Raw genomic sequence first — 23937 nt, 5'->3', positions numbered from 1 at the left:
CCGTGAGTCAGCACGGACTGCTTGAGGTGCCAGCGCAGCCCGGTCGCGGGTCGCGCGAGGCCTCCGCCGTCAGACCGCCGCCCTGAGCTGCTGGAGCGCATTCCCGGGGCCTTCTGGACGAGCTACTTCCCCGCCCTGGGCCCAGTGTCCGTCTCTAAAAAAGGGTGGGGGGTGACGCGGACGACATCCCCTCCAGGGGCTCCCTTCCCTGGCAGCTCGGGTCCTTTGTGGTGTCCAGCGTTCGCCGATGGGACCGCGGGGACGCTTCTCCCAGGTGGCGGCTTGGTGTAGAGCACCGCAAGGGGGCGCTGGCGGACCCAGTCCTCGCGCTGTTGGGGTTCCCGTTCACAATTCGTTTGGCCCTTGATTAGGTTTAATGTTTAGTGAGGGCCTACTCTGTGCTGATTTGGGGAACAGTTCGGTGGAGGGAGCCCTAAGATGGACTTCAAGAGCGAGCCTCCAGTAGGAGGCCGCTCGGCCTCCCTATACTACCACCGGTCCGTGACAAACGGGCCCTCCCCCCTTCCTCCTGGGGTCTCCACCCCTCGGTGCCAGGGCAGACACCCTTCCCTTAGCCCGAGGCTGAGGCCACCGTGAAATAGCAGCCCTCAAGCACGGAGCAGCATCTAGGGAAGAATCACCTAGTAAATTTGGACTGCTTGGGAGGAGGACCTATTCCTCACGCCCACCGACTTTTTTCAAAAGTCCAAATGAGGAAGGAAATCGGCGTATTTTAAGCACATATTTCGAGTTCTGAGGTCTGTATCCCACATGGTTTTTATCCAAATCTGTTAGCACCAAGTAACTTCTCCGCTCAGACGCGGGATGTATTTGCAGAATGATTAATTCTGTTTAATTCAATTCAAGAAACTAACCGGGCATCTTCTATGTGCCAGAAATGAATAGGAAACTGGAAGATGTTTCAGTTTCCTCCAAATACAAAAGTATTTGAACCCACCCCTGGTCATTCATCTTTGTTAATAAGCATTTACTACTGAGTGCCAGGCACAGCCTTCAGGAGATACCCTGATGAGAAAGTGAGGTCCTTGGGCCGCCTGGCTGGCTCTGCCCATGAAGCATGTGACTCTTGATCCTGGAGTTGTGAGTTCAAGCCCCATGTTGGGTATAGAGATTACTTAGAAACAAAATCTTAAGGGGCGCCTGGGTGGCTCAGTCTTGATTTCAGCTCAAGTGAGGATCCCAGGGTCATGGGATCCTGCCCTGTATTGTTCTCCATGTTGAGCGTGGAGCATGCTTAAGATTCTCTCTCTCTGCCCCTCTCCCCTGCTCTCTCTCTAAAATAAAATAAATACAAATAAAATCTTCAAAAAGTGGGGTTCCTGCCCTTGAGGAGCTCTCAGGCTATTTAGAGAGGAAGAATGCAGCCCCTTTTATTTATTTATTTTTATTCTAATTTTGTTTTTTATTTTTTAAAATTTACATCCAAATTAGTATATAGTGCAACAATGATTTCAGGAGTAGATTCCTTAGTGCCCCTTACCCATTTAGCCCATCCCCCCTCCCAAAACCCCTCTAGTAACCTTCTGTTTGTTCTTCATATTTAAGAGTCTCTTCTGTTTTGTCCCCCTCCCTGTTTTTATATTATTTTTTTAATTAAATTTTTTTTAACATTTATTTTTGAGACAGAGAGATAGAGCATGAATGGGGGAGGGGCAGAGAGAGAGGGAGACACAGAATTGGAAGCAGGCTCCAGGCTCTGAGCCATCAGCCCAGAGCCTGACGCCAGGCTCGAACTCACGGACGGCGAGATCGTGACCTGAGCTGAAGTCGGAAACTCAACCAACTGAGCCACCCAGGCGCCCCTGTTTTTATATTATTTTTGTTTCCCTTCCCTTCTGTTCATCTGTTTTGTCTCTTAAAGTCCTCATATGGGTGAAGTCATATGATTTTTGTCTTTCTCTGACTAATTTCACTTAGCATAATACCCTCCAGTTCCATCCATGTAGTTGCAAATGGCAAGATTTCATTCTTTTTGATTGCCGAGGAATACTCCATTGTGTGTGTGTACCACATCTTCTTTATCCATTCATCCATCGATGGACACTTGGGCTCTTTCCATACTTTGGCTGTTGTTGATAGTGCTGCTATAAACATGGGGGTGCATGTGTCCCTTCGAAACAGCACACCTGTATCCCTTGGATAAATACCTAGTAGTGCAATTGCTGGGTCGTAGGGTAGTTCTATTTTTAGTTTTTTGAGGAACCTCCATCCTGTTTTCCAGAGTGGCTGCACCAGCTTGCATTCCCACCAACAATGCAAAAGAGATCCTCTTTCTCCACATCCTCGCCAACATCTGTTGTTGCCTGAGTTGTTCATGTTAGCCATTCTGAAAGGTGTGAGGTGGTATCTCATGGTGGTTTTGACTTGTCTTTCCCTGATGATGAGCGAAGTTGAGCATTTTTTCATGTGTCAGTTGGCCACCTGGATGTCTTCCTTGGAGAAGTGTCTATTCATATCTTTTGGCCATTTCTTCACTGGATTCTTTGTTTTTTGTGTGTTGAGTTTGATACGTTCTTTATAGATTTTGGATACTAACCCTTTATCTGATATGTCATTTGCAAATATCTTCTCCCATTCTGTCGGTTGCCTTTTAGTTTTGCTGATTGTTTCCTTCTCTGTGCAGAAGGTTTTTATTTTGATGTCACAGTAGTTCATTTTTGCTTTTGTTTCCCTTGCCTCCAGAGACGTGTTTAGTAAGAAGTTGCTGCGGCCAAAATCAAAGAGGTTTTTGCCTGCTTTCTCCTCGAAGATTTTGATAGCTTCCTGCCTTACATTTAGATCTTTTATCTATTTTGAATTTATTTTTGTATATGGTGTAAGAAACTGATCCAGGTTCATTCTTCTGCATGTCGCTGTCCAGGTTTCCCAGCACCCCTTGCTGAAGAGACTGTCTTTATTCCATTGGATATTCTTTTCTGCTTTGTCAAAGATTATTAGTTGGCCATACATTTGTGGATCCATTTCTCGGTTCTCTATTCTGTTCCATTGGTCTGAGTGTTCTTGTGCCAGTACCATACTGTCTTGATGATTACAGCTTTGTAGTATAGCTTGAAGTCTGGGATTGTGATGCCTCCTGCTTTGGTTTTCTTTTTCAAGCTTGCTTTGGCTATTCGGGGTCTTTTCTGGTTCCATACAAATTTTAGGATTATTTGTTCTAGCTCTGTGAAGAATGCTGGTGTTATTTTGATAGGAATTGCATTGAATATGTAGATTGCTTTGGGTAGTATCGACATTTTAACAATATTTGTTCTTCTTCTCCAGGAGCATGGAAGAATGCAGCCCCTTTTAATACACAGTGGAAAGCATAAAGATGTAAGAAATCATCAGGTGCTGTGGGAGCCTGGAGGACTGTCCTTTGATCCAGCTTCAGAGAGGGGCAGGGGTTTCCTGGAAGATATAAATATCCAGGTAAATTGCAAAGTATGAGGCGTTAGCTAGAGCGAGAACGTGGGATGAGGGTGTACCAAGGAGAGGGACCACAAAGGGGCAGAGGCAGTGCATTGGGCAATAGGAAACAGTCCCATATTCTGGAATGAAAGTTTCTGTCCACTGATTCTTCCTCTCTGTTACAGAATTTCTGCACCCCCCAGGTGAATTCAGTCATGAATTAGCCCAGGCTCCCTGTTCAGGAATGGATCCTAATCCCCCAACAGCAGAAAGACCCACATGGTGCATGGGCTTCACATCCTCACACAGTGCAAGCCTTTGTGTGTCAGAGCCAGTCCCAAGGAGACCTGGGTTCTAGTTCCACATCTTGATCCTGGGGTTGTGCCCTATGGCTTTGGATAAGCCATAGAAACCCACACCTGCTTCCCAGGATCACTGTGAGGCTGAGTTCACAGAAGTGAAGAACTTTGACAATTACAATCTGATATAAACAATCAGGTTTGAATCCCCGCTTCAGCTAACTACTGACCCTGTTTCTGCCTCCATTTCCTCATCTATAAAATAGGGCTAATAAGAGTGGATGTGAAGAGAAATGAGCTTAAAAAGAGAGTAATGAGGGGCACCTGGGTGTCTTAGTCAGTTAAGCAACCACCTTCAGCTCAGGTCATGATCTCACGGTTCATGAGTTCGAGCCCCACGTTGGGCTCTGTGCTGACAACTCAGAGCCTGGAGCCTGTTTCGGATTCTATGTCTCCCTGTCTCTCTGCCCTTCCCCCACTCGCACTTTGTCTCTCTCTCTCTCTCTCTCAAAAGTAAACATTAAAAAATGTTTTTAAAAAGTAATGAGTTGATATTTGGACAATATTTAAATAACAATGCTGATGGTATGGGGTGCCTGGCTGGCTCAGCTAGAAGAGCATGCAACTCTTGATCTCGGGTCATGAGTTTGAGCCCCACGTGGGGTGTAGAGATTACTTAAACTAAATTAAATAAATAAATAAAATAAATATTAAAACGATGTCGGGTGCCTTCCCAGGAGCAAATGTGCTGGGTTGGAAGAACAGAGATGTTTGCGTTTGTTAGAGCAATGGTCACACTATCTTCCCAAATAAGAGAACCCTTTTTACTTTTCTTTGATCTACTCATTGGCATTTATTCCTCCATTCTCCAAAATGTATTGAGCATGTACCATGCAAGGCCCTGGGTTGGGCACTAATGAGATGGGGGCAGGGTGAGGCCGACTCTGTCCTTACCATCAGTAGAAGAGACACCCGTCTGTGTGGATGGCAAAAGATTGCAGGAGAAGGGCCTCTAGGCCTGACTTTTCAAGACTCAACTCTGCCAACTGTAAGACTTGCCTGTGTGTTGAGAAACAAAGTGAGACTGTTAGGTGACGGGTACCTTGTAGGTACTAACACACTTTATCTGTTCCTATTGCAAGGTTCAGGTTGTTCAGAAGCCTCTTTGAGCCTTCAGGGCATCTATGAGGGGAGGAGTGGGTTAGGAAGGAGCAGATGTTTTCCTCTAGGCCCCCTGCCTGGGCTGGTTCTGGTCTGGGGCAGGGATGGTTAATCTGAAACTCCCCTAGCCTTCCCTCCAGCCCAGAGGAGTTCTCAGGGGACCAAAGGCAGAAGAGAATTTCCTGCTTTTTGGTTTTTTTTGAGAGAGAGCGAGAGGGAGAGAGTGCATGCATGTGCCCATGCTAGAACACACAAGCTGTGGGAGAGGGACAGAGGAAGTGGGGGGGAGGGAGGGAGAGAGACAGAGAGAGAGAGAGAGAGAGAGAGAGAATCATAAGCAGGCTCCATACTGTCAGCACAGAGCCCAACTCGGGGGACTCGATCCCACAACCCTGGAAGCATGTGAGCTGAAATCCAGAGTCGGACACTCAATCGAATGAGCCATCCAGGTGCCCCGGTTTTGATGGAGGAGGAGATTCCTGCTTCCCGTCACCTCACACACCTCCTTCTCCTGGGTGAATCATGCACACACACACACACACACACACACACACACACACACACACCCCTCTCTCCCAGGCTGCACCCCAGTGAGTCCTGCCTTTGTGGGTGAGGTGGAGGGCATGGGGTAGAGGCAGCCATGAAGGCAAGAGCCCCAGGAGAGGAGCTGGAGGGGTCCTGCCCAAGAGCAGGGAGACAGTCTGGCAAGCCAAGGAACCTGCTTCCTCAGCCTGGCTCAGCCATCCACTCACTCACTGGTAGGGGGACTCTGAGCAAGAGAGGTACTGGTGATGACAATGACAATGATAATAACTGAAGTATATTGAATGTACCAGGCTGTCTTGGCCAGCTCGGGCTGCCACAACAAATACCACAGGCTGGGTGGTTTAAACAACAGAAACTTATTTTCTGGGGTGCCTGGGTGACTCAGTTGGTTAAGCGTCTGACTTCAGCTCAGGTCATGGTCTCACAGTTCATGGATTCAAGCCCCGCATCAGGCTCTGTGCTGACAGCTCGGAGCCTGGAGCCTGCTTCAGATTCCGTGTCTCCCTCTCTCTCTGTCTCTCTCTCTCTCTCTCTCTCAAAAATAAATAAACATTTAAACAAAAAAAGAAAAGAAATCTATTTTCTCACAGTTCTGGAGACTAGAAGGCCAAGGTCAAGGTTCCAGTGGATTTGATTTCTGGTGAGAGCTCTCTTCCTGGCTTGCAAGACAACTGCCTTCTTAGTCCTCATATGGCCTTTTCTTGGTGTGTGTGCTCAGGGAGAGCAGAGGGCGCTAGGTCTCTGGTGTCTCTTTTTATAAGGACACTAATCCAACCAGGGCCCCACATTTATGATCTCATTAAATCTTAATACTTCCTTGAAGTCCCCATCTCCAATACAGCCATGTAGAAGGGTTAAGGCTTCAACATAGGAATTCAAAGGAGACATAATCATTCATTTTATAACACGGCCATTGTGCTAAGTGCTTGACATGCACTATCATAATTGATCTGTTCCCTTTATTTATTTTTAAATGTTTATTTATTTGAGGGTAGGGGGCAGGGGGGAGACAGAGAATCTGTGCTGTCAGCACAGTGCCCAACCTGGGCCTCAAACTCAAGAACCATGAGACCATGACCTGAACCAAAATCAAGAATCTGATGCTTAACCAACTGAGCCACCCAGGCTCCCCTGTTTATTTTTAAGTAGACTCTATGCCCAGTGTGGGACTTGAACACATGATCTTAAGATCAAGAGTCAATACTCTACACACTCAGCCAGCCAGGTGCCCCTGATCTGTTCCATTTTATAGGTAAGGAAACTGAAGCTAGGTCACTGTCCAAAGGCCACACATCTATTCAGTCTCTATGTTGCAACTTTTCTTTCTTTCTTTTTTTTTTTTTTTTAAGTAATCTCTACACCCAACATGGGGCTTGAACTCATGACCCTGAGACTAAAAGTCACCTGCTCCACCAGTTGAGCTAGCCAGGTGGTCCCCAAGCTGGAACTTAACCCCAGACTGCTGATTTCCTGCTTCTTATCTGCATATCTATTTAGGCCCCATTTCCTCCTGTTAAAGATGATGAAGAGAAATTTTGCCCTGTCTGCTTCATGTGGTTTAACTTAAAGGGCCTTGATTCTTACAAAGTGATGTGCATGTATAAGTTCTTATTCTTAACAAGGAACAGCCCCCAGAATTTAGCTGTCCCAGGGTATTCAAATTAGCCCCAGGTCCCCCAGATACCAGAGCTGGAAGGGAGCCTTGCGGTCATCTAGGGTTGTCTAACCACCTCACTCTGTGCCACATCCCGCCGTGTGGATAAGAAAACAGGCCCAGACAAGGGAAATGGCTTGTTCAGGTCATGGATTAGAACCTAGATATTCCTGTGCCTGGTCTAGGCTTTCAGGCTTCCTCCGATTGCCTCAGCCTCATGCATGATTTTTTCTGAATTGGGCCATTTGATAGCAACAAAGGGATCACCCTTCACTGATGTTTTGCCATCAGGGGTAACTGGTATTCAGGAATCATCCCCTGGTCCGGAATTGGGTATGGTGGGTTCCATGCTCATCGTTGCTGGACTGTGGTCAGTGCCATTTACAGCCTCCCTCCCTTTGTTTGCTCATCTATTTTCTTATGACTAAAAATAGAAGTGGCAGACTGGTGGCTCAGAAACAATCAATTTGGCAGATGTGTTCTGTGTGGCTTGTACCTGTTTTTTCAATATGATACGACATTTTTATTTTTTTTATTTTATTATTTAAGAAATTTTTTTAGTTTATTTTTGAGAGAGAGAGATGGGGGGGAGGGCGGTGTGGGGCAGGGGCAGAGACAGAGGAAGGCACAGAATCTGAAGCAGGCTCCAGGGTCTGAGCTGTCAGCACAGAGCCTGATGCAGGGCTCAAACTCACCAAGTGTCAGATCATGACCTGAGCCAAAGTCGGACGTTTAACCGACTGAGCCATCCAGGCGCCTCTAATGAGGCAACATTTTTGAAATGAAAGATCTAAGGGCCACACTAGGAAACTCATTTGCAATTTATTCCAGACAAAGAGTTAGTTCCCCTCCTGTATAAAGAGTACCTATGAATGAATAAAAATTCAATGATTCTAGTAGAAAATGGAAAGAGATGGGAAAAGATAATTCAATGAAAAGGATGTAGAAATTGTTCTGAAACATGTGAGGGGCACTGGCTGGCTGAACCAGTGAGCATGCAACTCTGGGTCTCAGGGATGTGGGTTTGAGCCCCACATTGGATGTGGAGATCACTTTAAAAAATAAAATCGCAGGGTGCCTGGGTGGCTCAGTCTGTTGACTCTTGATTTCCACTCTCTCCCTCCTTCTGCCCCTCTCCCCCACTTGCACCCCCCCCAAAGAAAAGAAAAATAATTCAAAGAAAAAGAATGAGGCAGTTGTTTGTGTATTGATAGAGAAGGCTCTTAAAGATAAATTTTAAGGGAAGAAAGCGGAATATGGTACAACGTGAAAAGTATGTTATAATCTGTGTAGGTAAAGGAAAAATAATATTTGCCTCCATACGTGCACAACGTCTCCGGAAGGATGCAAAATACTGTGCTTATCTCCAGCGAAGGTCACGAAGTAACTGGGTGTGGAGGAGGCAGAAACCTTTTCGCTATAAACCTCATTTCCTTTAAAATGTTTGAACAACGCAAATGAACTACTTGTCGATGCAAATGAACCAACCTTTTAGAATCTCTAAAAGCAGAAAAGAAAGTTTTAGTGCAGCCAAAGTTAGGACAGCTGCCTGGGGAAACACGCTCTTCACAGGGAAGAAAGCGTTCTGGAGAACGAATAGATTTTACAGGGTTACAAACGTTTTACATCTTGTAAAGGCTCAAAAGATGATAGAATTAGCGTAGAGGCAGGAATCGCGAGTTTTGTCCTAAAGGAAGACAGGAGACAGGAGCACTGAGCAATAATCTCAAGGACAAGGTGGTTTTCCTTTAGGGTGCTTATTCACAAAGCAGATGTACAATGCATGTGTGACGGGCCATAAGTCTTTTGGCTTGAGCAAAGTTTCAGTATAGTCACGTGGACTTAGAAAGAAATCTAAAATGGTTTCCCTTGTATATCAGGCCTTTAGAGAGTTTTTCTCCCACCAACCTCTTCAAAAATGAATAACATTTAGATTTTAAAATATTCTGTCCTTAGGGGCACCTGGCTGGCTCAGTCAGTGGAGCGTGTGACTCTTGATCTCAGGGGTTGTGAGTTTGAGCCTCTCGTTGGGTGTAGAGATTAGTTAAAAATAAAATCTTTAAAATATTCTTTCTTGGAACCCCTACTGTGGAGTCCCTTTGTACTTATTACTGCAGGGAGCACATTTGCTACCCAAGGTATGTTCTTTGGCATATTGATTTTTTTTTAATATATTTATTTGTTTTGAGAGAGAAAGAGAGTGAGCAGGGGAGGGGCAGAGACAGAGAATCCCAAGCAGGCTCCGTGCTATCAGTGCATTGCCTGACACGAGACTCGATCCCACTCACTGAGAGATCATGACCTGAGCCGAAATCAAGAGTCAGATGTTTAGCAGACTAAGCCACCCGGGCACCCCTGTCTCAGACCAACTAGAAGAATCCTGAAAGGGGAAATAAAATTTTCTCCTCCCCAGTACTATATTCCTATCTGCAAACTCTTCTTTCTCCCCCAGCATCAGGGTTTTTCTTGCTTCCTGATAGCTGTGGTCTTTGCAAAGCCAGATGTGTACATAGATGGCATGGTGCCCAGCCCGGCTCAGGATGCTTCCAGGGGCTTCAGGGTAGAGAACTGTCACCTTCCACCCTTCGATAAGCAGAATCTTCCTTGTGACAGCTCCATCATTGATGGGGGTGTAGGAGATCACCTGAAAAGGAGTTGGGAAAAATTACTTTTCAGACACTGTGGGCAGTGTGGGGTCGAACCTGCGTTTAAAGACTACGGAGTATACATTTATGGTTGCTTGTTAGAGAGTAACCAGAAAGGATACTTAAGAACCTAACAGAGTAGTTACCAGTTTGGGAGGGGAAAAAAATGTGTCCACAGTCAGCAAACCCTGTCCAAGCTATCCACTTTTCATTGTCTTTGAGTTATTATACAACTCTATAAGTTGTAGTAGCTGATAGCATGCAAAATATTTTTAGAGACCTGCAAATTCTTTCTGTCCAATAGAGGTTTAATTGACTTCCTTTCCCCCACCCTATGGAAAAACCAGTTTTGTCTTTATTTACATATTCATTTAATACTCTTGATCTATAAACATGTCTGTTTTCAGATTCTGTGATTCTAATATCTGCCTGGTTCCCTCATTGGTTAATGAGAAGAATGAAATCTTTAACGTGTCCATTTTATATCTCTATGAGTCATGATTTTGCCTTTTTCTAGAAACTACCTTTAAACAGTTATAGATAGGGGCGCCTGGGTGGCTCAGTTGGTTAAGCATCCAACTTCAGCTCAGGTCATGATCTCACAGTTCCTGAGTTCGAGCCCGACGTTCGGCTCTGTGCTGACAGCTCAGAGCCTGGAGTCTGCTTTGGATTCAGTGTCTCCCTCTCTCTCTGCCCCTCCCCTGCTCTCTCTCACTCTCTCTCAAAAATAAATAAACATTAAAAAAATGTAAACAGGGGCGCTAGGTGGCTCAGTCGGTTAAGCATCTGACTTCAGCTCAGGTCATGATCTCACAGCTCATGAGTTTAAACCCCGTGTTGAGCTCTGTGCTGACAGCTCAGAGCCTGGAGCCTGCTTTGGATTCTGTGTCTCCCTCTCGCTCCCTGCCCCTCCCCCACTCATGCTCTGTCTCTCTTTCTCTCTCTCAAAAATAAATAAAAACATTTAAAAAATTAAAAAATATATAAATAGTTACAGATTAAGCTGGAAGGATGCTTAAGAAACTGATGATGGGAGCATGGGTGGCTTAATGGGTTGAGCATCAACTCTTGATTTTGCTCAGGTCACGATCCCAGGGTCATGGGATTGAGCCCCATGTTGGGCTCCACACTGACAGCACAGAACCTACTTGGGATTCTCTCTCTCCCTCTGCCCCTCCCCTGCTCATGCTTTCTCTCAGATAAAAAAAAAAATAGAAAAGAAAGAAACTGATGAGTGGGTTATCAGTTTCACGAGGGAAATTGGGTATCTTGGAGTGGGATGGAGACTTATTTTTCACTGCTCGGTATTTAAAATTTTTCATATGTGAATAACTATCCATTCAAAACAATAAATAAATATAATATGGTTTTTATTTTATTTTTAATTAATTTATTATTTTTATTTATGTATTTTGGGGAGAGCACAAGTGGGGGAGAAGCAGAGAGGAGAGAATCTCAAGCAGGCATTGACAGATGGAGACAGACTCGGGGCTCGAACGCAAACCGTGAGATCACGACCTGAGCTGAAATCAAGAGTCAAAGGCTTAACCTACTGAGCCACCCAGGTACCCCATACAATGTGGTTTGTAAAGAAAATCAATGAAAAGGGGGAGACAAAAATAGGAAGTGTAACCTGGGGATTAAGAGCATGGAATTCAGAGCCAATCAGACCTGGATTTAAAGCTCTGATATTTCCTAAGTGATTCTGGGCAAGTTACTCACCCTCCCTAAGCTTTAGTTATCTATAAGATGGAAATATTAATACCGTGTTCCCAATGTCCTGGTGAGGATTATGTGAGATTTGAATATGAAAATTTCTAGCCCAGGGCCAGAAATACAGTAAGCACTCAAACCAAACCTGGACCACAGGACTCTAACAACCAATATCAACATCTTCATCATTGTCATCATCAAATCCAGTGTCTCCGCAGTATGGGATGAACCCACGGGAGGGGTGTCAAGCAATTTTAGGCATACAAGCTAACAAAAAATCACAGACCAAGGAAGCTTTTCCTTTTCAATTTCTTCTGATCCTTCCTGATTTCTCCAGGACAAAGTATCAATTTGGTGCCAGTAGGTCTTTAAAGACCTAACACATGTTAATCTTTTTAAAGAAGGACTTGGGTGGGGGGCACTTGGGTGGCTGAGTCGGTCAAGGGTCTGATTCTTGGTTTGGGCTCAGGTCATGATCTCGCGGGTCCTGAGTTTGAGCCCCACTTCAGGCTCTGTGCTTCCTGCTGCTTGGGATTCTCTGTCTTTCCCTCTCTCTCTGCCCCTGCCCCACTCGTTCTCTCTCTCTCTCTCTCTCTCTCTCTCTCTCTCTCCCTCTCTCTCACACACACACACACACACACACACACCCACACACAAAATAAATAAAGAAATTTTTTTTAAAAAGTGGAAAAGCAGGGCACCTAAGTGGCTCAGTTGGCTAAGCATCCAATTTCAGCTCAGGTCATGATCTCACGGTTCATGGATTCAAGCCCTGTGTCAGTCTCTGTGCTGACAGCTCGGAGCCTGGAGCCTGCTTCAGATTCTGTGTCTCCCTCTCTTTCTCTCTGGCCCTCCCCTGCTTATGCACTCTCTCTCTCTCTTTCTCTCTCTCTCTCTGAAAAATAAACTTAAAAACAAAACAAAACAAGGTCTAAGGAAGCACATAAAGGAGGTATAGAAAATTTCAGCAGGCAGAATCAGCTAGAAGTTAGTAACTTGATTCTGTTTTCATTGTGTTTCTTTTATAGGTACATTCATTCCAGGGTTGTACTCTGACTTTCATGGGCCCTAGGCACTTTTGCCCTGGTGGGACCTTCTAACGTTAAATGAAAAAGATAGAGAGAGAGAGAGAGAGAGAGAGAGAGAGAGAGAGAGAGAGGAAGAAAGAAAGAAAGAAAGAAAGAAAGAAAGAAAGAAAGAAAGAAAGAAAGAAAGAAAGGAAGAAAGAAGGAAAGAAGGGGGAGGGAGGGAGGAAGAAAGGAAGAGAAAAGAAAGGAGGGAGTGAGGGAAGGTAGAGTTTAAAAATTATATTTTATGACTGCATTGGTATAAACAAGAATATAATCCAGGCTGGATTCATTATTGTCTTTTCTCTTCTGATTTTAAAGTTTGTTTGTTTGGAGAGAGTGGGGAGAGGAACAGAGAGAGAGGGAGAGAGAGAATCCCAAGCAGGCTCAGTGCTATCTGCCTAGAGAATGACTCAGGGTTCAGTCCCACCAACTGTGAGATCATGACCTGACCTCAACTGACTAAGCCACCCAGGAGCCCCTTTTCCTTCTGATTTTAAAAGAAATTTACATTAAAGCATTTTCTAGACCCCTAAAAGTATCCTGGGCTCAAGGCTCTGTGCCTGGTTGGCCCTGATTGATTTTATTTATGGTGAGTGCTACCAATTTTCTAATTACAAAAGAGATGTCAAGTTTCCTTTTTATTTAAGTGTATTCAAGTAAACAAATGAGTCTTAAACAATATCATGTTAGTCGGTTCTGGTGGCCGTAACAAAATACCGCAGACCGGGTGGCTTAAACAATTGGGATGTATTTTCTGTCAGTTCTAGAGGCTGCAGGTCTGAGTTCACGCTGGCAGAGTAGACCTCTGGAGAGACCCTCTCCCTGGCCTGCGGACAGACTTCTTGTCCTCACGACGAGGGGGTGCACGTGTGTCTTTCTTCCCCTTCTTAGAAGGCTTCCGTTATGTTAGATTCACGTCCCACCCTTGTGACCTCGTTAACTTTACCAGTCTAAAGACTCCATCTATGGATAAGGTCACATTAGAGGTAAGGGCTTCGACACAGGAACCTTGTGGGGGGCAGGGGGACACAGTTCAGTTCAGAGCTGATGTGAAAGTACACAGATGTGTAAGAATGTGGCAAAAATAAAAGCTCTTCATTTTAATTTTCAAAAATTTTTTAATGTTTATTTTTTGAGGGAGAGAGAGAGAAAGAGAGACAGCACAAGCAGGCGAGGGGCAGAGAGAGAGGGAGACACAGAATCTGGAAGCAGGCTCCAGGCTCTGAGCTGTCAGCACAGAGCCCGACGTGGGGCTCGAACTCACAAACCGTGAGATAATGATCTGAGCCAAAGTCTGACGCTTAAGTGACTGAGCCACCAAGGCACCCCATAAGGTCTTCATTTTAGAGATAAGAAGACGGGGGTCTAGAAAAACAAAGCCTCACAGAGCCAGGACTGGAATTCCTAAGCCTTCTGGATCCTTCAGGACACTTGATGATGAGGCAGCTGGGTTCCTCCAGATCACTCCCGAGATTGGGAACACCCTTCGGGCCACAGGCCTTCTCCAGCAGGACTAACCCCACAGCCTGCTCTGGCCAAGCCCACGGCCTGGGGAGTCGGCTTCCCAGAGGACTGTGAGGAAACTACTCCAGATCTTCAGATCAGGGTTCCATCTCCATCAGAACACTGTTTAAAAACCATTCAGAAAGGCCAACAAAAGACAGAGTCCCTTGAAATCCAGGCAGCAGCGCCTTGTTAAAAATAATAATAATAAAGAATTGCAGGAGTTTGAAGAAGAGTAAATTAGCATTCTGACTAGGAGGCTCCTGCCAAGGCCTGAGGACCGGACTCCTGTCACCCAGGTAACCACATCCCCATCAGAGGACGCCTCGGAGACAGAGAGGAGGGACCCTGGCCACCCCTCCCCCAGGGTCTTGTCCTCTTACGTCCATTTTAGCCTCCTGGACTAGAGGCTGAGGGGAAAGGCCGGAGGCCTAGCAGGAGAGCCAACTCTACCAATGGGTCTGCTTTCTGGGTCAGCTCTCTGGACGGTCGCGGGAGATGAAAGTGTAGTTTTTGAAAATGCAGACAGGGATAGAGATCTGGGAGCTGGGAGCTTTTGCTACTTGTGTGAGCGGGAAGCTCGGCCTGGAAAGGCCCCTAGGGAGCTTCTGAGTAAATGAAAAGCCTGGGCTGGGTTTGAATACCAAATGAATCCTAAATTGAGCAGGTAGACCCAGGGATGAAATTAAGCAATGGTAGAATATGGTTGGTTTGGATAGAAAGCGACCGTACGGCCCTATTTGTAACATTTTATATTTTTAAAGAAATTTTCTTTTTTAAGATTTTATTTTATTTTTATTTTTATTTATTTATTTTGAGAGATAAAGAGAGAAGGGGAGGGGCAGAGAGAGAGAGAGAGAGAGAGAGAGGATCCCAAGCAGACTCTGCACTGTCAGCACAGAGCCTGACAGGGGCTTGAACCCATGAACCGTGAGATCACGACCCGAACTGAAGTTGGATGCCCAACTGACTGAGCCACCCAGGCACCCCTTAAGATTTTATTTTTATTTTTATTTAAAAAATTTGTTTTACATTTTTAGTTATTTTTGAAAGAGAGAGAGAGAGAGAATGAATCGGGGAGGGGGAGAGAGAGAGGGAAACTCAGAATCAGAAGGGCTCTGATCTGTCAGCACACAGCCCAATGCGGGGCTCGAACTCTTAAACCTTGAGATCATGACCCGAGCCAAAGTCGGACGTTCAACCGACTGAGCCACCCAGGCGCCCCAAGATTTTATTTTTAAGTAATCTCTACACCTAACATAGGGCTCGAACTTTTAACCCCGAGACCAAGAGTCACATGTGCTATTGACTGAGCCAGCCAGGTGCCCCCTCTATTTGTGATATTTTGCAATTTTAACCAAAACACCATTTTTGTGTATCCCACAGGTAAATGTCGGCAACTAACTTTAATGTTTAAATGTCCATCTATTTAATCAAGTGGTGTTTTTAGTACGGAAATGAGAGTAACCCAGGGCTAGCATTCATAAGGAAAACAGGACTGGAATATATTGGGGGGGGGGGAGATAAAGAAAATGCCTTGACCTTGAATTGTTAATGGACTCCTGGCTGCAGCTGTTTCTCTAGAATTTGGGGGAGGGTTTGCTCTCCCCTCCTCCCCATCCCCATGTGCTATCTCTGTGTCTCTCCTCTCTTAGTCTTATCAGTTCTTTAGAGGAGGTAACAGGCACCACCAGTCTCCTGGTTGCAGCTGCCAGAAGTGACGGTTGGGATGGGTGTGCAGGAGAAAGTAGCTGCTAGAAGGCATGGGGGGACAATTTAATCTGTGTCCTTGATGGCCAATATCAAAGGACCTTGGTCATTCAATCATTCCACAGTTATCTATCGAGTGTCTGCCGTGTGGCAACTGGTGGGCTGAGAGGAAGCTGCGTGGGCCAGAAATGGAATCGGAGCCTTTCACAAGGCAGGCGAGGATTTCAAACCACAAGGACACCTCCATGAGCGCCCCCCGCATGAGCCCCCGGCCTCCACAGGAGACACTGGTGTGTAATTGGTATGCTTCTCTCCACACCCACTCTTCCTGTCTGGGGGTCGTCTTTTCTTTTCACTTACCCAGACGAAGGATGGAGAGGGGTCAGAAAGAAGCAATTGTTAGGGACCCACAGATGGGAATCCCATACTACCTCTGACTGGGTGAAGAGCTTGCGTTGAGTTCATTTCCACATAATTCACCCATCTTCTCTCCCAGGCACACACAATTTTGTCATTAGATGTTACACGCAATCACTTGAGACTCTCAGTGGTTCATCCAGCCCCTGTGGGGAGTCTCTGCCTTCGGAACTACTGACCTTTAGCTTAGGCAAGATGGATCCATTTATTCAACAACCACTTATTACGTATCTCCCCGTGGTGAGCGCAGAATGATGGGCCGGGAACACACGGTGAACAAGATGTGCAGGGTTCCTGCCCTCATGTGGTTCACAATCTGGTGGGGAAGACCAATCATCAAGTGAGCAATGAGCAAACAGAATGATTGTCCCTGTTGTGGTAAATGTGATGACGAAAACCAGAGAGAGGGGCACGGCAGTAGAGACAGAAACCAGAGGGACCATAGTGTGGTCAGAAAGGCCTCTCTTGGGGCGCCTGGGTGGCTCAGTCCGCTAAGCATCTGACCTCTGCTCAGGTCATGATCTCCGGGCTCATGAGTTCCAGCCCTGCATCGGGCTCTGTGCTGACAGCTCAGAGCCTGGGGCCTGCTTATGATTCTGTGTCTCCCTCTCTCTCTGCCTCTCTCTCTCTCTCTCTCTCAAAAATACATAAACATTAAAAAAATGTTAAAGAAGGCAGGGTCTGCTTGGACCAGTCTCATAAGTCAGGCAGACTAAAGAGTTTAGATTTTATTGAAAGTGTGGAAAGAAAGCCTTTTTTTTTTTTTATTTTATTTTTAATTAAACTCTATGCCTCACGTGGGGCTCAAGCTCAACTCGTGAGATCATGACCCGAGCCAAAGTCAGGTGCTTAACCAACTGAGCTACCAGGCACCCTGGCACAAAAATTATTTTTAATGGAACAGATTGAACTAAAATATAAACTGTGTTTTAACAGCATAAAATGTATCCAGTAGTTGGGACGCCTGGGTGGCTCAGTCGGTTAAGCTCAGGTCATGATCTCGCGTCCGTGAGTTCGAGCCCTGCGGCGGGCTCTGTGCTGACAGCTCAGAGCCTGGAGCCTGCTTCGGATTCTGTGTCTCCCCCCTCTCAGCCCCTCCCCTGCTCATGCTCTGTCTCCCTCTGTCTCAGAAATAAATAAAAACATTAAAAAAAATTTATCCTGTAGTTAGGAAGAAAACGAGCAAAGACAGGTGGGATACATCTACAGAGAAAACTATAAACTGTACTGAGAGATGTAAACAAAGACACAAATGACTGGAAATATATTGAGTAATTGGAAAAGTTGTCAATTCTGCCCCACAAATAATCTACAGAAGTAATGACTGGTCAAAATCCCTACAGGTTTTTTTGTTTCTTTTATTTTGTGGAAACGGACAAGTTGATTCCAAAATATATATTGAAATGCAGGAATCAGGGGCACCTGGGTGGCTCAGTCAGTTGACTGTCCGACTCTTTTTTTTTTTTTAATTTTATTTTTTTACTTTACATCCAAGTTAGCATATAGTGCAACAGTGATTTCAGGAGTAGATTCCTTAATGCCCCTTTACCCATTTAGCCCATCCCCCCTCCCACAACCCCTCCAGTAACCCTCTGTTTGTTCTCCATATTCAAGAGTCTCTTATGTTTTGTCCCCCTCCCTGTTTTTATATTATTTTTGCTTCCCCTCCCTTGTGTTCATCTGTTCCGTGTCTTAAGGTCCTCATATGAGTGAAGTCATATATTTGTCTTTCTCTGACTGATTTTGCTTAGCATAACACCCTCTAGTTGCATCCACGTAGTTGCAAATGGCAAGATTTCATTCTTTTTGATTGCCGAGTAATACTCCATTGTGTGTGTGTGTGTGTGTGTGTGTGTGTGTGTGTGTGTGTGTGTGTGTATACCACATCTTCTTTATCCATTCATCCATCGATGGACTCTTTCCATCAATTTCTATTTGGGCTCTTTCCATACTTTGGCTATTGTTGATAGTGCTGCTATAAACATGGGGTGCATGTGTCCCTTCGAAACAGCACCTCTGTATCCCGTGGATAAATACCTAGTAGTGCCATTGCTGGGTTGTAGGGTAGTTCTATTTTTAGTTTTTTGAGGAACCTCCATCCTGTTTTCCAGAGTAGCTGCACCAGCTTGCATTCCCTCTAACAATGCAAAAGAGATCCTCTTTCTCTGAATCCTCACCAACATCTGTTGTTGCCTGAGTTGTTCATGTTAGCCATTCTGACAGGTGTAAGGTGGTATCTCATGGTGGTTTTGATTTGTATTTCCCTGATGATGAGTGATGTGGAGCACTTTTTCATGTGTCAGTTGGCCACCTGGATGTCTTCCTTGGAGAAGTGTCTATTCATGTCTTTTGGCCATTTCTTCACTGGATTCTTTGTTTTTTGGGTGTTGAGTTTGATATGTTCTTTATAGATTTTGGATACTAACCCTTTATCTGATATGTCATTTGCAAATATCTTCTCCCATTCTGTCGGTTGCCTTTTAGTTTTGCTGATTGTTTCCTTCTCTGTGCAGAAGGTTTTTATTTTGATGTCACAGTAGTTCACTTTTGCTTTTGTTTCCCTTGCCTCCAGAGACGTGTTTAGTAAGAAGTTGCTGCGGCCAAGATCAAAGAGGTTTTTGCCTGCTTTCTCCTCAAGGATATATATATATATATACACACATACACACACACATTTTATGCATATTATATTATATATATACATATTATAATTATATATACATATATATGTATATACAAAACCAGAGGGATAATAATACATGTATTATTTTATATATTATATAGTATATATCCCACACACATGATGATTACTTCTCCATGATTTCTTACTCAGTTAAGTATCATGGGCTTCCTGCTTTATCAAAGATTAGTTGGCCATATGTTTGTAGGTCCATTTCTGGATTCTCTATTCTTTTCCATTGATCTGAGTGTCTGTTCTTGTGCCAGTACCATACTGTCTTGATGATTACAGCTGTGTAATACAACTTGACGTTTGAGCGTCCAACTCTTGATTTTGGCTCAGGTCATGATCCCAGGGTCATGAGATCAAGCCCTGAGTTGAGGTCCACACTGAGCCTGGAGCCTGCTTGGGACTCTCTCTCTCCCTGCCTCTCTCCTCCACTTACACACTCTTTAAAAAAAGGCATGAATCAAGAACAAAGACATTTTTGAAAAAGGGAAAAGTCGAGGGATGTGGTCTACCAAATAACAAAACTTATAAACTCACAATTTGATATCCACAGGCATCGTCTGTTCAAGAAACAAACCCACCCTTCATGTAAAATTCCATCCATGACCAACCAGTTTATGACCGTTCTAATGGGAAAGAAAAACAGTGCTTTTTCTGGAGAATTATGGAAAATCAATCATCCCCACTCAAAAGCTGTTAGTAAGGATCTAATCACCACGGCTATTTCAAACACCTTTGAGATGCTTTTCAAACCTGTCTTACTTCATCCCCAAATGACCCTCTGGGGGCACCTGGGTGGCTCAGTCAGTTAAGCATCCGACTTCAGCTCCAAAGTTCATGAGTTCAGGCCCGGCATCAGGCTCTCTGCTGTCAGTGAGGAACCTGCCTCAGATCCTCTGTCCCCCTCTCTTTCTGCCTCTCTCCCACGGTCTCTCTCTCAAAAATGAATAAACATTAAAAAAAAAAAAAGACCCTGTGGAAGAGATAGTACCACTCCCATGTAAGGTTTGGAACTATTAAGTTCCCTTGGATAGTTAGTGACTAGAGCAGCAGGACTTAAATCCAAGTCTTTGTGACTCAGTAGCACATGGCCCTTCCCCCTCTCTGCACTGCATCTCGTCACACATGACACTCTTCTATCTGAAAAAAGTTACCATTCGTGGCAGATACAAATTTGGACGATGAGATATTTACGTGGCTGGTAGGGCAGTGGTAATTGCATTGTAGAGACTGAAGCAAAGGACAGTTTTTATTTGTTTGTTTCTTTGTATGTTTATTTTTAAGTAAGCTTTACACCCAATGTGGGGCTTGCACTCACAACCCTGAGATCAAGATTGGCATGCTCTACTGAGTCAGCCAGACGCCCCAGAACATTTTTTTGTTTATTTTATTTTATTTTATTTTATTTTATTTTATTTTATTTTATTATTTTAAGAGAGAGAGAGCATAAACAGGGAGGTGCAGAAGGAGGGAAGGAGGGAGAGAGAGAGAGAGAGAGAGAGAGAGAGAGAGAGAGAGAGAGAGAGAATCTTAAACAGGATCCATGCTCAGTGTGGAGCCTGATGCAAGGCTCGATCCCACGGCCCTGGGATCATGACCTGAGTGGAAATCAAGGGTCAGATGCTCAACTGACTGAGCCACCCAGGCACCCCATCCAGAACAGTTTTTTTTTTCAATGTTTATTTATTTTGAAAAAGAGAGAGAATGTGAGTGGCTCAGAGGCAGAGAGAGAGAATCCCAAGCAGGCTCTGCACTCTGTGCTGAGCCCAACACGGGGCTCAATCTCACAGATTGAGAGATCATGACCTGAGCCGAAATCAAGAGTCAGATGCTTAACCGACTGAGCCACCCAGGCGCCCCTCAGAACAGTTTTTACCTAGGTAAGTGATGGGCTCCGTGTTCAACTTAGACAGGGCTAGAGTGTCGGCTCCTAGCCTCTGCCACACATAAACACATGAGGGCTGGGTAAGGCTGGTTGGCTTCCCTGGCACTGGGGGCGCACTTGGGAGCAGTGCGTGAAAGTAGAAGCAGCAGGTCAAAACGAGAAATCCCAATTGGAAGGGGACCAGAATCACAGCTGAGCAGATCATCCAAACTTTGAGCTAGAGTCAAAGGTTAGAGACAGAAATTTGGCAGAGAGACTAGTTAAGCTGCTGAGTAATAAGTGTAAATGTGGGCAGGCAAGAGAGAGCTTTCTGGAACCAACATGGGAATCAACCCATTTGTGTCTCAGTGTGAGATCCAAAAAATAGCGTGTGATACATCCATACAATGAAATACCATGCAGCCGTTAGAGGTGCCTATAAAGTATGGAACAAAGCCCATGACATTTAACTGAGTAAGAAATCATGGAGAAGTAATCATTATGTGTGTCAGATATATACTATATACTATATAAAATTATATATATATATATATATATATATATATATATACACTAGATATAGTATTTTTTAAAATTTTTTTATGTTTTATTTCTTTTTGAGAGAGAGAGAGACAGAGACAGCACAAGCAGAGGAGGGACAGAGAGAGAGGGAGACACAGAATCCAAAGCAGCCTCCAGGCTCTGAGCGGTCTACACAGAACCTAGTGCAGGGCTCAAACTCGTGAATTGTGAGATTATGACCTGAGGTGAAGTCAGACACTTAACTGACTGAGCCACCCAGGCACCCCAATATATATAGTATTTTTTAGAGAGGAGAGTCTGGAATTACACATTTGGAACTATTACCAGCAGTGGTTTCTGGAACAACTTTTCATTTATACATGTCTGGATTGTTTGAAAATTTTTACAAAGCACATATATGACATTCAGTAATAACTGAAAGAATAATATAAAAGGTCCTTAGAAAGAAAGAAATTAGCCCATATAGAACACCCACATGGAGTCCTCAAATGTTTCCGTTCCACCTGGTAAAGCTTTGTATTCCTTGGCCTTCGAGGAGCTTCAAATAGGTTGTGGGTCTGGGGTCTGGGGTTGGGGGTATTTGTGTCTGAACAGTTTGGATCTAATTCCTGTCTTTGTTTCTCATTTCCACCTGCCTCCTATAGAAGCCTGAAGGGAAGGTGAAGAAAAGAGGCTCTTTATTTTATTCACTTATTATTTTTTTGTGTGTGTGGTAAGAACACTTAACATGAGACCTATCCTCTTAATAAATGTTAAGTGCACATTATTTTGGACTATAAGTACAATATTGTACAGTAGGTCTCTAGAGCTAACTTATCTTACTTAACCGAACCTGTATGCCTCCTAACAATTCCCCATCCCCCAAACCCTGGTAACTACCATTTTAAATTCTGATTTTTTGAATTCATCTTTTTTAGATATCTCATAAAGTGGAATCATCCAGGGGAGCCTGGCTCTCTCAGTGGGTAGAGCATGTGACTCTTGATCTCTGGATTGTATGTTCAAGCCCCACACTGGGTGTAGAGATTACTTAAAAATAAAGTCTTTCTTTTTAATTAAAAAAATGTTTGTTAGTTTGTTTGTTTATAGCACAAGTAGGGGAGAGGCAGAGACAGAGGGAAAGACAGAATCCCAAGCAGGCTCCGCAGTGTCAGCACAGAGCCTGATGTGGGGCTTGACCCCATGAACTGCAAGATCATGACCGGAGTCTAAATCAAGAGCCAGACTCTCAACCTACTGAGCCACCCAGGCTGACCCGTTCAAAATAAAATCTTAGGGGCACCTGCAGGGTTCAGTGGTTGACCACTGGACTTCAGCTCAGGTCATGATCTCAGGGTTCATGGGTTTGAGCCCTGCATCAGGCTTCCTGCTGTCAGCACCGAGCTGCCTTGGGATCCTTGGTCCCCCTCTCTCTCTGCCCCTCCCCCACTTGGGTGTACTCGCGTGCTCTCTCTCTCTCTCTCTCAAAAATAAATAAACACTTAATAAACAAATAAATTCCATTCTTTTAAAGAAAGATCACTCTGGAAAATAGTATGGAGGTTCGTCAAAAAATTAAAAACAGTACTACCCTATAACACAGCAATTGTACTATGTATGTATGTATGTATGTATTTTAATGTTTATTTATTTTTTGAGAGACAGAGAGAGACAGAGCATGAGCAAAGGAGGGGCAGAGAGAGAGGAGTCACAGATTCCGAGGCAGGCTTCAGTCTTCCAGCTGTCAGCACAGAGCCTGATGCGGGACTGAAACCCATGGCCTGAGCCAAAGTACCTAGGTGCCCCAAGTACTATTAGGTATTTATCCAAAGGATGCAAAAATGTTCATTCAAAGGGGCACATGCACCCCAATGTTTATAGCAGCGCTATCAACAATAGCCAAATTTTAGGAAGAGCCCAAATGTCAATCAACTGATGAATGGATAAAGAAGATGTGGGATATACACACACACACACACACACACACACACACACACACACACACATATATGTGTGTGTGCATATATATATATATATATATATATATATATATATGTATCAGAGAAAGACAAATATCGTATGATTTCACTCACATGTGGAAACTAAGAAACACAGCACATGAACATAGGGGAGGGGAAGGAAAACTAAAATAAGATAAAAACAGGGGCACCTGTGTGGCTCAGTCAGTTGGGTGTCTGACTTTCACACAGTTCACGATCTCGTGGTTCGTGGGTTTGAGCCCCGCGTCGGGCTCTGTGCTGACAGCTCAGAACCTGGAACCTGCTTTGAATTCTGTGTCTCCCTCTCTCTCTGCCCCTCCCCTGCGCGCTCTCTCTCTCTTTCAAAAATAAATAAACAAAAAAAATAATAAAAGACAGAGGGGGAAGCAAACCATAAGAGACTCTCAAATACAGAGAACAAACAGGGTTGCTGGAGGGGAGGGGGGGGTGGGCTAAATGGGTGATGGGCATTAAGGAGGGCACTTGTGACTAAGAGCACCGGGTGTTGTATGTAAATGATGATTCACTAATTTCTACTCCTGAAACCAATACTACACTGTATGCTAACTAACGAATTTAAATAAAATTTAAAAAAAAATAAAAAAAGAAGTGGAATCATGTGGTACTTGTCCATCTCCGTTTGACTTCTATCACTCAGCATAATGTCCCCAAGGCCCATCCGTGTTGTGGCAAACAGCAGAATTCCCTTCTTTTAAAAACAAAAACAAAAAACATT

At 44.5% G+C, this 23937-nt stretch overlaps 1 long non-coding RNA gene across 1 annotated transcript; it reads left to right on the top strand.

The window, feature by feature from the left end:
* The first annotated feature begins 379 nt into the window (after window positions 1-379).
* On the top strand, window positions 380-22675 carry LOC106979560 (uncharacterized). Its single transcript, XR_001430958.3, has 3 exons — window positions 380-758; window positions 3283-3429; window positions 22140-22675. It is a non-coding gene; the product is annotated as an uncharacterized LOC106979560 (long non-coding RNA).
* The last annotated feature ends 1262 nt before the right edge of the window (window positions 22676-23937 follow it).

The sequence above is a fragment of the Acinonyx jubatus genome, chromosome D1 (genome assembly GCF_027475565.1).
Source record: "Acinonyx jubatus isolate Ajub_Pintada_27869175 chromosome D1, VMU_Ajub_asm_v1.0, whole genome shotgun sequence".
NCBI classification, from domain to species: domain Eukaryota; kingdom Metazoa; phylum Chordata; class Mammalia; order Carnivora; family Felidae; genus Acinonyx; species Acinonyx jubatus.
The sequence above is the reverse complement of the archived record's forward strand: the minus strand, read 5'-3'. Positions and strand labels throughout refer to the sequence as shown.